The sequence below is a fragment of the Larus michahellis genome, chromosome 1 (genome assembly GCF_964199755.1).
Source record: "Larus michahellis chromosome 1, bLarMic1.1, whole genome shotgun sequence".
Taxonomy (NCBI): domain Eukaryota; kingdom Metazoa; phylum Chordata; class Aves; order Charadriiformes; family Laridae; genus Larus; species Larus michahellis.
The window spans coordinates 28,278,556-28,293,474 of record NC_133896.1 but is presented as its reverse complement, the minus strand read 5'-3'; the positions used below and the strand labels follow the sequence as shown (position 1 = coordinate 28,293,474).

At 40.3% G+C, this 14,919-nt stretch overlaps 1 protein-coding gene across 2 annotated transcripts in view; it reads right to left on the bottom strand.

Annotated features, from left to right (window-relative positions):
* TFEC (transcription factor EC) overlaps window positions 1–13,868 on the bottom strand; it is a 73,316-nt gene extending 59,448 nt beyond the window's left edge. For both annotated transcript variants that reach the window (XM_074603372.1, XM_074603458.1), the window contains exon 1: window positions 13,780–13,868. The gene's annotated coding sequence lies outside the window, so the exon portion shown is untranslated. The remainder of the gene's footprint in view (window positions 1–13,779) is intronic.
* Between the last annotated feature and the right edge of the window lie 1,051 nt (window positions 13,869–14,919).

The following is a 14,919-nucleotide window of genomic DNA, read 5'->3' as shown; positions in this document are numbered from 1 at the left end:
GATATACCTTCTCATTTTGCCCTTTTATTGATAGAACTTGATGTTTCTGTCCTTAACTAGAAATGTCTTGCCTGCTCATGTTTATGCAAAACAGATTTTTTGGAAGAAAAGAAAAAAAAAAAAAGAGGTACTGTAACATCAGAAGGAAACATCAAAGGACTAGTGGCAACATCTTAAGGCTTTTATCAAAGTAGTGAGGGAATGCATTAAAGCAACAATATATGTGGCTTACAAATGATAGGACTATCAAATTCAACAGGATGTCTGACGAACAGAGAGGACATGTATTACATGCATTCTTTGTTTTAAAAGAAAGACTTGAACAGTGGTTTTGCTTTCAAAACTGTGAGAGAAATATAAAAAAAAAATTAGACTTGGGCCTTTAGGTTGTGTCAATCAATGCAGCTGCAGTGGAGTCAAAGGCAGCCAAGCCCACTTCCACTTGATGACAAGTTACACTTCGGTATTTTTTTAAGTCAGTGTCTTCAAAACAAAAAATATCTATTTGGGGCTTTTTATTTCTCTCCACTTTTGTACCTATATGAGAGCTGAGGAAGAGAGTAGTGGGATCTGACCTAGTGAATAAAAATGTAGATAGTTCTAGTAGCTCAGAACACCTCTGTTGTGAAATCGTGGAGCGTGCCCACAAAATGTCTTTCTGTCAACCCTGCTTTCCAAATGGATTTCAGGAATGTCTAAGGTGTCCTCACTTATTAGGAAAATGTTATTCGTTGATTCCTATTTATTCCTAAATCTTGCATTTAAAAAGTTTTGTTTACACAAATAGCAGAACCAGCACCATGCAAAAAACTCCAGAACTGAATGATTTATACGCAGTCTCGCCTCAACCCCAACCCCAACGTCTGTGTGGAGCACAGCTGCCTGTTCTGTTCAAATTTATGGCTTTTGCAGCCTGCTGTAGGAAAAAAAAAATAGATTATGAATCTGCCCCAGGAAGACATGGCTCTTCTCTTCTCCCAGTCCCTGCAGCAGTAGCTGGTTACAAGTCCCAGCTAACTCCAGACACTGCAACTTGTAGTCCCAGCAAGTCCATTGACTGCTCTTAGTATTTCACTAATGCTCACAGCTATTAGTATGCAAAAAGGCTTCATACACTGGGGGATAATACCCATTCACCAGTTTCACAGCTAAAATAACTGGGAGTTCATATAAAGCTAGTTCAGATGGAGCTGGGATTAAAACCTAGTTCTGTTACACCTGTGTGTGTGCACGCGCGTGTGTATATATATGTATATAAACCATAAACTCAGCCACAGTGTCATACTGAGAATTTAGAAATAAACCTGCCCCTCATAGCAGCAAGACAACATACAGAGAGGCGTGGGGAAAACTAATTTCCATAATAAGAGATCTGTCCATTCAGTTCACAAGAAGAGTACATGTTAAAAAAATGTTCTGGGTCTAGTTCTTGCAAATTATTCCTATTGGATCATTATTACAGTGGTTATGTTTTCTGGAACCATTGAACCCTGGTCAAGAAGGGCAAGAAAGAGATAAGAGACGCTCAGCATCACTAGACTCCCCCTGCATGCCTGCTTCACCCCCCAGTGATGTGGCATCAGCGTGTTGCTCTGCGTAGGGTCATGTAGGGATGCTAAGCAGCTGCTTTTTATTGATTTGCAGCTCTTACAACATGTTCTGTGGATCTGCCGGCTGTGAGTTCACAGGCAGCTGCTAATCCACGTGGAGGTGAAAAGCAATGGATAAAAATTAGCATAGGGACTTGGAAATAATGGACAGAATCACAAACTTAAGCTGCTGGAGTTTTATTGCAAAACTCAGAATTTAGAAAAAGAAATCTGATGATTCATCTTTACTGTGTCATTTTTATTTGTTTTTGAATATGGGCACTCTCTTTCTCAATATAGGATGTGGCAGAGTTAGGGTGTATTTGAAGCGGGCAGCAATGCCTGTACGGCCAGAGAGCAGAAGGTTCTCTTGGGGCAGGAGGCCAAAATTCAGAACATGGTTATTATTCTTGAAAGCATAACTCTAAAGCTCAAGGGAAAACCAGGACATTTGCTTCTATGCATCAGGTCCCCAGACTGATTAATGCTCACTACAGCAGAGATTTATGGATGCTTCTTTCTAATAGCTCTTCCGTGAGCCCAACAGAGGATGATTTTTGCACTTCCTAACTCTCTCATCACAAGCTCTCCACCCATTTATACTACTTCAAAATGTCATCAGGCCAAAGCTGTCCATTATACCTTATTATTATTTATTTATTGCATTATAGCAGCACAGAGAAGTGGTGGTATAGTACGACTAAGGAATGAAATGGGGTTCCAGCCCATCATCACCACTTATATCCACCTCCTGCCACCTTGGCAGCCCACCACCTGCAACCTGCTTGATCCATGCATGTTCACTGCATGCACACTCAGCAGCTACATCACTCCTAACAGCCCGTGATATACCAGAAATCCCTCACCCCATACATTTCACACACACAGAACAAAATTTCAGGCTCTGCCCCATGTCACAGGTTGCTCAGGAGGCACAATCAACCAATAGTTATAACCAGCAGTTTTACGATGTGGCACTTTTCCTGCTTTTTGAACATCACTGAAAATTTTTGAGCTCCTGGAGTGCAACTCTGATTTTGAAATAAACTCTGAAATTCCTGTTTCTGTAATACTGGTAAAAATCCGATATATAAAAACCTCTTTGTTAAAACTGAGGAATTCAAAAGGGCTGAGAAATTTGACAAACACCCATTTCTGTCTATCTGTTGGAGAGCTTGATTAGGATCTCACAGATTTATGAAAGAAGTAATAATAAATACAGCTCTGAACTAACAAGAAAGAGAGCAGGAACGAGAGACAGGGAATACACATTCATTGCCTATTAATTGCCTTGCTATATGGTCCTCTGTGCTCGTGGGAAGTCATGTTTTAGAAACATTCAGGCGAATATCCAGCAGAGAGCATGATACTCTCTTCAGCAGGCTTACCCATACACCTGCAACAGCTAATGAAATAACGTCAACTTTTTATGAATATTCAGAGTGCTTTTGTTAATAAAAAAAAAGACACCATTATAATAGCCAGCCATTATGTAGGCTGGCACCAACTGTTCAACTTTTCTAACCGAAAAAAAAATAATTGCGTGTGAATTGTGTTGTTCATGAAAGTGAGAGAGATGTAGGAAGAAGGCAGCCAGGCACCGCAAACACTTGCATGTCACCTCAGGCTCCACCTGGAACACCGGCTGTTCAATTACCAGGGCTCACCTCTACAACCCACGCAGCCTCATGCAGCAGTTGCACAGCAGGACTACGGCGCTAAGGACTAGTTAATATCTGCAGGTAATTTTTCAAAACTACAGCAGGTTTGTAGAACTGTCTCTGTCGATGTAGGAATTATGAGACAAGAGCACTCAATGAGACCGGGACCAAAAAAATAATGTTGTCCATTTATGGGCTGGTTTAGACCCGAAAAGTTATGTGAAGTTTTACATTCCTTCAAGTAGTATATCAAAGGGATACAGTTCCTAAACGTATCTAAGAGGTACGGTAAACATACAAAGGCACAGTGACTCTTTTTTAAGTGTGGCTCCTATTCTTCTAGGGAAAGCAGGGTGGATAAGCTGCTGTTTATGAAAAAGGCTGTCTCTGGCAGTCTCACTTGCCCTGTAAAGGGTGTTTTTCATTTTGAGGTGAATTTATTTGATTTTAGTTATATTTATATATAGATGAGTTCATTAATTTGTCTGAATTCAGACAGATAAAGGGGTGTAGATACCATGCAGCCGAGCAGGCAGTGCCTAACTTGAAGACATCTGCTACCCCTTTCCCCCTCCACCCTCTCTTCCAAATGAGAGTTCTGTCCCTGAGCACAGAGCAAAAGCACAGACATTTAGAATATTCAGAAGATTAATTTAATATTTTTTTTCTGATTAGATCTTACACACTTATCAGAATTCTTCCTTGCGACTGAGTGAACTGAATTAAATGGCAATGACATCATGATGTAATATCCTATTCATACCAAAAAAATCTAATAAACAATTCTCTATAAATGAAAGTGTCTATTATTATTGATGGGTTTGTCTCTTATTCTGACCCTTTCCACAAATGTTCCTCCTGTACAGGCCATCTTTTCAGATCCAGCTCTGCCCTGGCACTGGTAACAGATCCCCCAACGGGAGACGACCAAGTTGTAGGGCAGGTCGACCCAGCTGGCCTTTACTCTACTGTAAAAGAGAAAATCTCCTTCACGTCTTTCTGTTCCGTAAAGAATGAGTAACTGAAATCATAATCTTAAATGGTAATTTATAGGCAGTATATATATAATATACAAAAACATATGTATGTAGCTCTCTGTTTCTCATACATGCCTTCCTTTAGACGGGCAAAGACACCGAGAGCTTTTAAAGTAGAATAAAAAACTTGCAGTTTATCTCAAAACTCTCCATGCGCTTGAGTTTCTCATCTCATTATATTAATTAATCTTATTGGCTTCAACATGTATTTTTTATATCCTGAAATGAAAAAGTGAGGTCTATTATGATTACTGATATTTCTAAATTAGCTTTTCCCTCGAATTGAGACAAAAGTCTGCCTTCTTTGTGTGCTTCAAATTATGAGCTTAGCTCCCTGCTCACTCTCACCACTTTTCTATCAGGAGGACTCTGTAGACATCAAAAGCTCTCTCAGAGCAGGGCAGGAGGAGTCAGCCCTATGAATTAGTCGATGATGACAACTAAGAAAACTACAAGACACAGCTTTAAAGAGCATAAGACATATCAAAATAAACCACACCCAAATAGCCGAAGTAAGTACACAGAGCCACCTCATGTAATCAACACTCTGAGGTTGGTGAAGCACTATTTAAATTCTTACACAGTGAAAAAAAGACACAAAATCTTCAAGTGCTACTTCAACCTTAATGAACAGACTGAACAGACCACAATGGGAATGAGATTTTCTTCTCCATTGTGGAGTTTCACAGGATGCAAGCACATTGTTAGTCTTCAGCATGTGTTATACATGGGGCAGGACATCGACTAACACATGGTAATAACAATCCTGACATCACTTCATCGAATCATAGAATGGTTTGTGTTGGAACGGACTTTTAAAGGTCATCTAGTCCAGTCTCCCTGCAATGAGCAGGGACATCTTCAAATAGATCAGGTGGCTCAGAGCCATGTCCAACCTGACCTTGAATGTTTCCAGGCATGGCGCATCTACCACCTCTCTGGGCAACCTGTGCCAGTGTTTCACCACACTCATCGTAAACAATTTCTTCCTTATATCTATTCTAAATCTGCCCTCTTTTAAGTTTAAAACCATTACCCCTTGTCCCATCACAACAGGCCCTGCTAAAAAGTCTGTCTGAATGTTTCTTATAAGCCCTCTTTAAGTACTGGAAGGCCGCGTTAAGGTCTCCCTGGAGCCTTCTCTTCTTCAGGCTGAACAACCCCAACTCTCTCAGCCTGTCCTCACGGGAGAGGTGCTCCAGCCCTCTGATCGTCTTTGCGGCCCTCTTCTGGGCCCACTCCAACAGGTCTATGCCCTTCCTGTGCTGAGAACTCCAGAGCTGGACACAGGACTCCAGGTGGGGTCTCACGAGAGCAGAGTAGAGGGGGAGAATCACCTCCCTCGACCTGCTGGCCACGCTTCTTTTGTTGCAGCCCAGGAAACGATTGGCTTTCTGGGCTGTGAACACACACTAGTGGGTCATGTCCCGCTTTTCATCTGCTTCTTGATTGTTGAGGATCTATGCACTTCACACATGCGATGGAACAAAATATTCAAACTCATGTCCTTTGAGAGTTATGTTTCACTATTTCTTTAGGACATTCAGTGCAAATGAACTGTTTCTTATAGGTATGGAAAATCACCACCATGGTAAACTATATGGGCTACAAAATATCATAGGCAGTAATTGCTCTCAGGAACACTTCTGTCTAGGTTTCTGAATGTGAGCTTAGAGGGGGAAGTCTGGACATAAGACAATCTTAGCTCAGGCATCAAAGACCACGTGCAGACATGGGACACAAAGCTAGCATTAAATACATGTTTCTGCTATCCTAGACATCTGCTCATGAACCTGGGGAGGGTGTTTCGAATTTCTTAGTCAAATTTAAATTAACTAGCACACTAACTCTCATAGATTCAAGTGACTTGTAACATGAATTGCATGATAGTATTCATTAGATTTTGTTTTCGTTTAATCCTGCTAAACCTGAAAATACACACACTTCAAAAAACCCCAACAGAACATAATGTTGACATTCAAGTCAGAGCACAAAGGCCATTATAGGAGAACAAAGTTAGGATCAGTCTCTGAATCTCCTTTGTCCTGGATGCAGGTGCAGCTTCATGTTCTGTACAGACACAAGTACTTTAAGGAAACGTGAGAGTCAGCAGCAAGAGGAGCCAGGTGTTGATCTTTACCACGGAAAAAGAAGCACGACTGTTTGATGCAGACTTATGAGGATTCCTTTGGATACTACGTACAGCAACTACCCAGCTTTGTTGAGCTCTCATGCATACTCTCAATCCCACTGTCAGTTTTTATGAGGATGGCAATAGTTCAGCAATTTATTAGTTCTTATCACATTACATTATCTTGGTCTTTGTAGGAGTAGTTGAAATATCACTTCCACCAGTTGTAATTATATTTTCTGGAGACATTAGTGTAATTTGAAGAGCAGTGTGTTTGTCATGTCCCATCATCAGAACAAGAGAGCTCTATTCCATGTTCCGGTTGGATCACTCCTTTTTAAATACTTAATTTTTGTGGAAGCCAATAGATTCCTAAATATACCCTAGGCACCTTTGTGGGTCTGTGTTTTAATCCTGTCTCATGAATTAAATATATATATGCAAATCTCTAATCAGAGTTTGTTTTGGTCACTTAACATTGAATTCCTATCATTTTTGGACAAATCAGACTCAGTTTAGGCAGCTTAAGCTAACATAAAAATTAGAAAAAATGTATCTACTTGTCTCAAATGGTTTCCATTCTCAGGTATCCAGGAAATGGAAAGGAAATTATATGATCATGATAATAGCAATACAGACCATCCAAATAATGACGGGATTCACTGAGCTGAAAGTTAGTGACTGGCAACTTCCAGCTGAAAGTTAGTGATGGTGAAATAGGAAGTTCTGAATAGGAGCTCTCCGAAGATACTTTAATGTTCCATAACATTCAGTTATGAATATTCCTCACTTGCACAAAGCCTCCACATCTGTGTTGATGAATTCCACGGGCATATAAAGTTGTGTTCAAAAATCTTAAATAACAACATTTATATGATATTTTTAACTTCCTTGACAGTTTTTCTTTCACCTCTTTGACAAAAATGAGCAAAAAAGTACTGGTACTCCAGACTTTCAGTAGCTGCTGAATATGTATTTCTCTGAAGCTATCTTATTTAATTTCATTTAATAAAGTTGTTGACATTTTCCAAATACAAAATTGTGGTTGTCCTCATTGTCACACGCTCTTGGCACAGCCCTCTAACATACAAATGTAAAATAATTTCTCCTCAGCTAACATTTAAAATAAATCTAATTACAATGGTATGAATTCAGAAATAGCAATGTGGAGAAAAATAGTGAAGTCAATAGAATTAAAAGGAAAGAAGATCTTTAAAATTAAAGTCCTGTGAAAAAAAAAAATTGATAGAAAGATGTTTGTGCATAAAAATAGTCAACTTTAAACAATATTCAAACAAACAGAAAACAAATCGTTTCAAGTATTTTATGACATAAATAATTATAGTGATTCCAAAAATTGAATTTACAAGAATTAAGTTTTATCATTATGTATGAGGTTACATTATTAAATGTAACAGGAAACCCACAGTTTGGTTCTAACCCTGTAGAACGGCTTTCTATCATTTAAACATGATTTGGAGGAGGGGGATGCTCTCCTGCATGTTACTGTGTTCTATTTCATCTTTAATTTAACCCTTTGAGCATTTTGCAGAATGAACAGAAGTCATGCGCCATCATGAAGAAAAGGATAAATTTGATTAATTCAGTTTGGTTAAAAAAGTAGAAGTATTTCAACTTGCTGTCATGTCAATAACTACAAAGATAAATTAAAATTCCTGTTGGTATTTATACTTGGTTGGAGATCTTTTTTCAAGGACTTCAGTATAAAGCACGAGAAGCTGCAGACCCGATCAAGCATCTGTAGGCACTAAAGTAACACATACACTCCCTTGACCTGTGAGAGCCACAGGCGCTTCCAGAATTATTTACTCCTCGGGGAGACAGCAAGTGTTTACGTTCTGGCTTTTCTCAGTGAACCTTTTTAGAAAGAATAACTTACTTTCCACCTGATGAACAGCTCATGCGTGCTCTGAGCAGCAACCCCAACGTCATCCACTCTGAGAGGGAGCAGAAAACACCCAGAGGCATTTGGCAGATGTGGCAGAGGCAATCCCAGCTGCCTGTGGTTCCCTAAATAGACTGGAAAACAGCTCCTCTTTGTGTGGTACCAGCCTCACACCTATCACCACCCACCTTGAGACACCCCTCCTTGAGTGGGGTCTCAAACACCCAGACACCAGCAGTGGGAATTATGTTACCCCAAAGATCCGGCAACTTTTACAGAAAAAGAACTTGAAAATTTCCCATGCTGCTGTGGAAAGGCTTTGTTTTATCATCATTAAATATATTAATGCCAATGAGCTACAGATGCTGTCAATTATATGGTCTTGGAGTTATCTCACATGAGTAAGGTAAATGACCATCCTCCTCTTTGTATGCTGGTCACACTGGCTGAGATCATGACTTACTATAACTCATTTCATTAAATCCTGAGATATAGTAGCTGAGTATCTGGATCCCTTTAATTAAAGCTTATATGGCATCATAATTTATACAATCAAAATTTCAGCTGTCTTTACCAAAGTCCTGCAAGAAAGATAGCCTAACATTAGCAATTAAAACTGAACAGAGGCCACTCTGAGTTTGAGTTGACAGTGGACTCTAAGAAAAAGTAGTCTGAGTCATGCCATTATTGCTCAAAGTCATTACATTTCACTGCCCTATTTTTAGACTTTTTTTTTTTTTAAATAGATGTCAAGCCCAGAAACTGAAGATTGAGGAAAGTTAAGATGAAAAAGAACACTGAAGTTTTTCATTAGAAGACCCATTGTAGAACAGGGAGGCAAAATGTACTTGATTGACAGGTTAAATTTTGTTGAACTAAACATCTGGAATGCTGATGTTTTAAAATTTTACAATCATCCTTCTTTTTATTTCATTCTACAAATCATTCCTAATTCTCATCTTTTGAGTCTGCCATTTCACTCATGTTTCTGTTGGGTGGTGAATTAGAATCACAGAATCGCCTAGGTTGGAAGGGACCTCTCAGATCATCTAGTCCAACCATCAACCTGACGCTGACAAAAACCATCACTAAACCATATCTCTAAGCACTGTGTCTACCCGTCTTTTAAATATCTCCAGGGATGGTGACTCAACCACTTCCCTGGGCAGCCTGTTCCAATGCTTCACAACCCTTTCAGTGTAAAGATTTTTCCTAATATCCAGTCTAAACCTCCCCTGGCGCAACTTGAGGCCGTTTCCTCTTGTCGCCTGTTACTTGGCAGAAGAGACCGACACACACCTTGCTACACCCTCCTGTCAGGTAGTTGTAGAGAGCGATAAGGTCTCCCCTCAGCCTCCTTTTCTCCAGGCTGAACAACCCCAGCTCCCTCAGCTGCTCCTCATAAGATTTGTTCTCCAGACCCCTCACCAGCTTTGTTGCCCTTCTCTGGACCTGCTCCAGCACCTCTATGTCTTTTTTGTAGTGAGGGGCACAAAACTGGACATAGTATTTGTCTGGTTTTGAAACTATTTTCACTTTGTTTCCCCTCCTTTTTTTCCCAGTGTGGAATACATCTAATATTGAAGACTGTCAATATTGTACACTGGCCCCTTGTATTTACATTCAAACACCATCTATGATGCAGCTAAAGCAATTGCATTTCTGTAAAAAGCAAAATTAGAATAATATTTCATGCTTATCAGGCATATTGATTACATTTCACCAATGGAAATTAAGAAGAGAAAAAGTGCAAAGTGATCTGAAAGGTATTTCCACAGTTCCAGCGCATAACTGTAGATTGTGCTGTAGATTTTCAGTGAATTTTCACTTACAGCACTATCTTCATCAGTTTATATAATAATCAGAAAAAAAAAAAGTTTTTCTGTGTTTATTTGGCCATTTTCTAATCAGTACAAGTGAAAGCAGCTGCGGTAAAGTCCATTGCAAAACTGGTTTACAATGGAACTGCATTTAGCCCACTGCATCCGTGAAACTGGCTACAAAACAGGCTGAACCTTATTTTGAGGGTCTGATTATCTTGCAAAACTTTCAGCACTTCCTTTTTCGGATTAGGCTGTGAAGTGTGAGAAGTCTCCTCTCATCCTTCCTTCTTTCTTTCCCCACCCTCAGGCTTTCAGCTGTTGCTTAAGACTCTGACTTAACAAGGAAGTTTGGAGGAACATGGCAAAATTAATAATATACACTAGACTGAAATGGATTCAAGATATATGGTGAAGAACTTTGTCTCAGGACAGCAAGAGTGTGTTCCTGCGCAATGACTAAGATGCTGGTCAATTCCTGCCACCTCTCTGTGCCGTCCTTCTGCTGCCTTTTTGCCTGCCTTCCCTAGTTAAATTCTTCAAGGCAAACCCTATTTCTTGCCATGCATTTTTACCTGACAGGACTCCAAAGTTTAGACACTTCAGACTTAGACACCTCTACCTGAGATGATCCTCTGACTGGAAAGAAATCTCCAGGAGGTGATTTGTTTCACGGACCATAGACAACTAACTGAGGATTGCACAGAGGTCTCCTGAGTTCACTCCTCTGCTCTGTTTGTTATGAAGGCAACGTGGCACTAGCAGCTCCAGCTAAGACATACGACTTCTGGGTACGGACATGAGAGCAGATGAAGTCCCTTTGTTATATCCAGTGTAGCCATTTAGACGCTTAATACAACCCTAAGTAAAGTTTTATCTGAATTTGGATGGATTTGCTTTAGTTGAGCAGGTTTACTCTTCATTTCAAAGTCACAATTCATTAAACACCCAAAAAGGGGAAAATTATTTTCTGCTGTGATATCTCGCTTCATCCCTAAAGGCTTTGCGGCACACCCAGCCACACAGGGAGGTGAAGCGGGGGATTCCACTTCTGCAAAGGACAGCAGCTGGATTGAATACCCTCTGAAGAAGGGAGGCTTTGAAACACCATGCATAACTCAGGAAAACGACGAGTATTTTCTACAATATGTGTAGCCTAAGACTTGAGAAGCAGCTTTCCCTTAGCCCACACTTAACTTTTTCCTGAAGAAACATCAAACCAACAGGTTTTGAACACACCTATATAGTCTCTGCCAGGATGAAAAGTTAATAGATCCCAATGGGTACGGCTGCTTGATCAGCAAGCTTATTTTGCGCTTGGCTGTGCCTGGTTTTGCAACCGCTTCTTTACCGAACCGTGGTATAATTATCGCTTGCAGGAAAGGGTTTGTTCGGTTCCCAGCCTTGTGCTGACAACAGCCTGCAGCCGTGTGCTGCTACCCCTGCGTTCACAACTCAGCAGGATTTATCCCATTGGAACAAGGCCAGTTACAGACAGATGTGACCACATTACCCAGCCCAGCTGATTACCTATCATCTAGGTGGGCAACATACTACTACAGTCCCAAGAAGCTGCCAAAAGTAAGAGAATGACCACGAAACGAGTCCTGGGCCTCTGCCCACTGGTTCACCACTTCAAGGTAGCTTTGCAGTGCTCTGGTGACTCAACCCTTTTATACATTTGTGCTGAAGGATCCTCATAGAGATGTTCCCTTTCTCTTTTGGTGCAGGGAAAGCAAATGCTAGGGAAATTTACTGTCTTGTGCACTGGAAGTACAACTCTATAAAGGCAAAGCAACTTAGAGCAATGGATTAAAACACAACACCAGGGCAAAACACAGCTCAAGGGCAACCTTGCCTTTTACTGACCTGCATTAGACACTTCAAAATCACACCTTTGTTTTCTTAAATTCATTTGCATTTACAATTGTGTACACCTTCACACCTGCATTAACCCAACATGACCAATTACCCTAGAGCAGAGTATGTAAGTGCATCTCTAGTAAGCAGGTGTTATTCCCCAACACTGGTGGTCACATTTGCCTTCTTCCACTCAGCAAAGGTGTTGGGCATTCTTGAGGTTGGAGAGCATGCAGTAGGTCAATTTGAAGAGAACAGAATCTCTTCAAATCTAACCTGGTTACCTTTTTTTTTTTTTCTTGCTATGTTTCTTCCATACAAACGCACATCAGTTCCAGAATATGGATTTTGGATTAAATTAGAGAGTTGTGTCCTGATTATGTCTAAAACAGGTAGGTTGATTGCTCTGTGTTAGATCTTGTTTCTCCACACTGAGAACTGACTTAGCCCAGCTGTCAAATTTTCAGAACAACCCAGATAAGAAGAGCTAACTAGGAGAAGTTTTATAATATGACTTGGGATAAATCAGTCAGATTTTTTGTAATTTACCTTGGTTTAAAATTAGGCATCTAAATTAGTACTCGGTCCTGTCAGCTGCCACAGTAGCTCTCCAAAAGTCAATTGCTCCCCTCAGCATTGGAAGGAACGCACTGACTTTGATGTGAAATTATACATTCAGGATATTCTTGTGAGAAACAAAAAAGTGACTCAAGAATGCCAGTCTCCACTGATCTTATTGTAGCCCATGCTCTTAAATCACTTTCAGGCTTTGAAAATTCATCTACATTTTGGACATCTGAATTTGAGAGCTTTGTCCATGACCGTGGAGGCAAAAAGACCAAGTATGACTAAATTCTTTAGATACCAAATAGTAATTATAGATTTGGGGGACTGAGGGGTCTTATTGGTTTTTTCCTTAGATCGGGGGTTTTGTTTTCCTTTTCCTTGGGGTCAAATTGTCTATACTTAGAATCGAGTTTTCATGGTGGAGAATTTAACTATGAATGCATATAGCTGTCTATACATCTATGTACATGGACTTAACATCTGTACACACATGATTGTTAAAGTCCCCATAGTTCTAAAATTATTTCATAATTAAATACAAAATGGATGAGGGGAAGGGGTAAACTGCATAGTGGAAAAGAGTGGTGGGACGTAAATTTTATTTGAATGCAGTCTTGCTCTGAATTTGCCAGCAAAACTTGCACAGAATTCAACAGAAGCTTTGTGTAAATAAGCAGTAAAGACCATGGACTGTTTTATATAGTACAACAAATTTAATTTTAGAAAATAGGGAAATGAAATCTCCTTGTCTTCTCAGAAAGCAGTTTATTAAGTTAATGGTCTAACTTAGACCCGGGTAGCTATGGTGCAATGCTATGGCTATAGAAGTACAATAATTTCATTGTAATGCGGTCCAAATCCAGATGGCATCGAAAATATCTTGTTAAGCAACCAGTTTGTGCCAAAAAAATACACTGCAAGTTCAATGGCAGTTAAAATAGAAGCATTAAAATCAATTATTAATGAGTACACAAATAAGCCCTGTTGTGCAGTTGCCGCTCTCGCACACCCCCTCCGGGAAGCGGGATGCTGCCCCCCAGGCTGGGATGGGCACTCAGGCTCTCCACAAGGTTGTCACTGCCACTATGAGGCCCTGCACCCACTCCTGTGGTCCCTGAACCCTGGTTAGACCCTGCTAGTTAGTCTTCCCCACTTCCAAGAAGCAGAATGATCCCTGGAGGCAGGTACTTGCCTGTCCCCGTACTCACCCCGGCTCCTCACCCATAGCGGGGGTGGCAGACATGGCCGGCTGGCTGGAGGTCAGTAATGCCGAGGGAAGCAAGCACCAGGGGGTTTCACAGATCCTGCTTCCCTTCCCATGAAGGGTGGGGACAAAGTTCGCCTCTTAAGGAACTACTAGAAATTTGGTTCTATATTTGACTTTCGATGGCTGTTAAAGACAACTGCTCACGGCAGAGTTTGCGTAACACAACCTTCCTCTCACAAACAAAACATGTCTTTTTGGAAGTGAGGTGGAAATTTTAGCTATTACTTTAACAGCTTTCAAATTCTCAGAAATACACGAGAAAACCTGCCCCAAAAGCTATAGCATGTACCGAGACAAAATTAATACGAGATGAGATGACTCTTTCATCACAGCAGGGAGACTCAAGAAAAAAAAGCCCTGAATATGGATCAAGGTTTTGGGTACTTAAAAGGGCAGCTCAGGTGTATGTGGTGTTGAAGATGTGTTTATCTTGGATTGAGATTAAAAAGTCCTGTAATCAGGATAGGCTCTTGTAATGCAACGATTTCCTCCAAATTATGAATAACTTGAAATCACGCTAAGTCCCCTAAGCCTTTTTTTTAATTTTTTCCTTAAAGTAGTGCCTATATGCTAAAGCCTTGAGGGAGGCAATTTTGTCTCTTTTAAGGACAGTTTTTACAACTGCTGTAACTATGATGGGCATATTTGAATCTTCAGATTCAAATGCTTTTCAAAGGTGGGAGTTACACCCCCAAGTAATATTTGGAAAACACCCATTTCTCTTACACTGTATGTGTGTAACATTAGAGTAAAGGATTCATCTAACGTTTCATGAGAGGCAAGAACTGGGATACGCAAGCAATGACAGATGAGCTATAGCTAGCGCAGTATTTTCCTGGTTTAATTATTCTTTGGTTGAAAGATGCTAAAACACTTTGGAAGGTCTCACACACTCAAGTTTTTGGTGCATTGCACAAAATCAAAAGCCAAGGGGGCTGAGATTCAAATAGCAGCTCACAATTTTTTGTAACAATACTGGAAGAAGTTAATAGTGTCTCTGATCTCACCAAGCAAGAAAGAGGTCCAGTATGGACAAAAGTTATACAGGGACAAAACCAGCAGACAGAGATAAAATACGCGG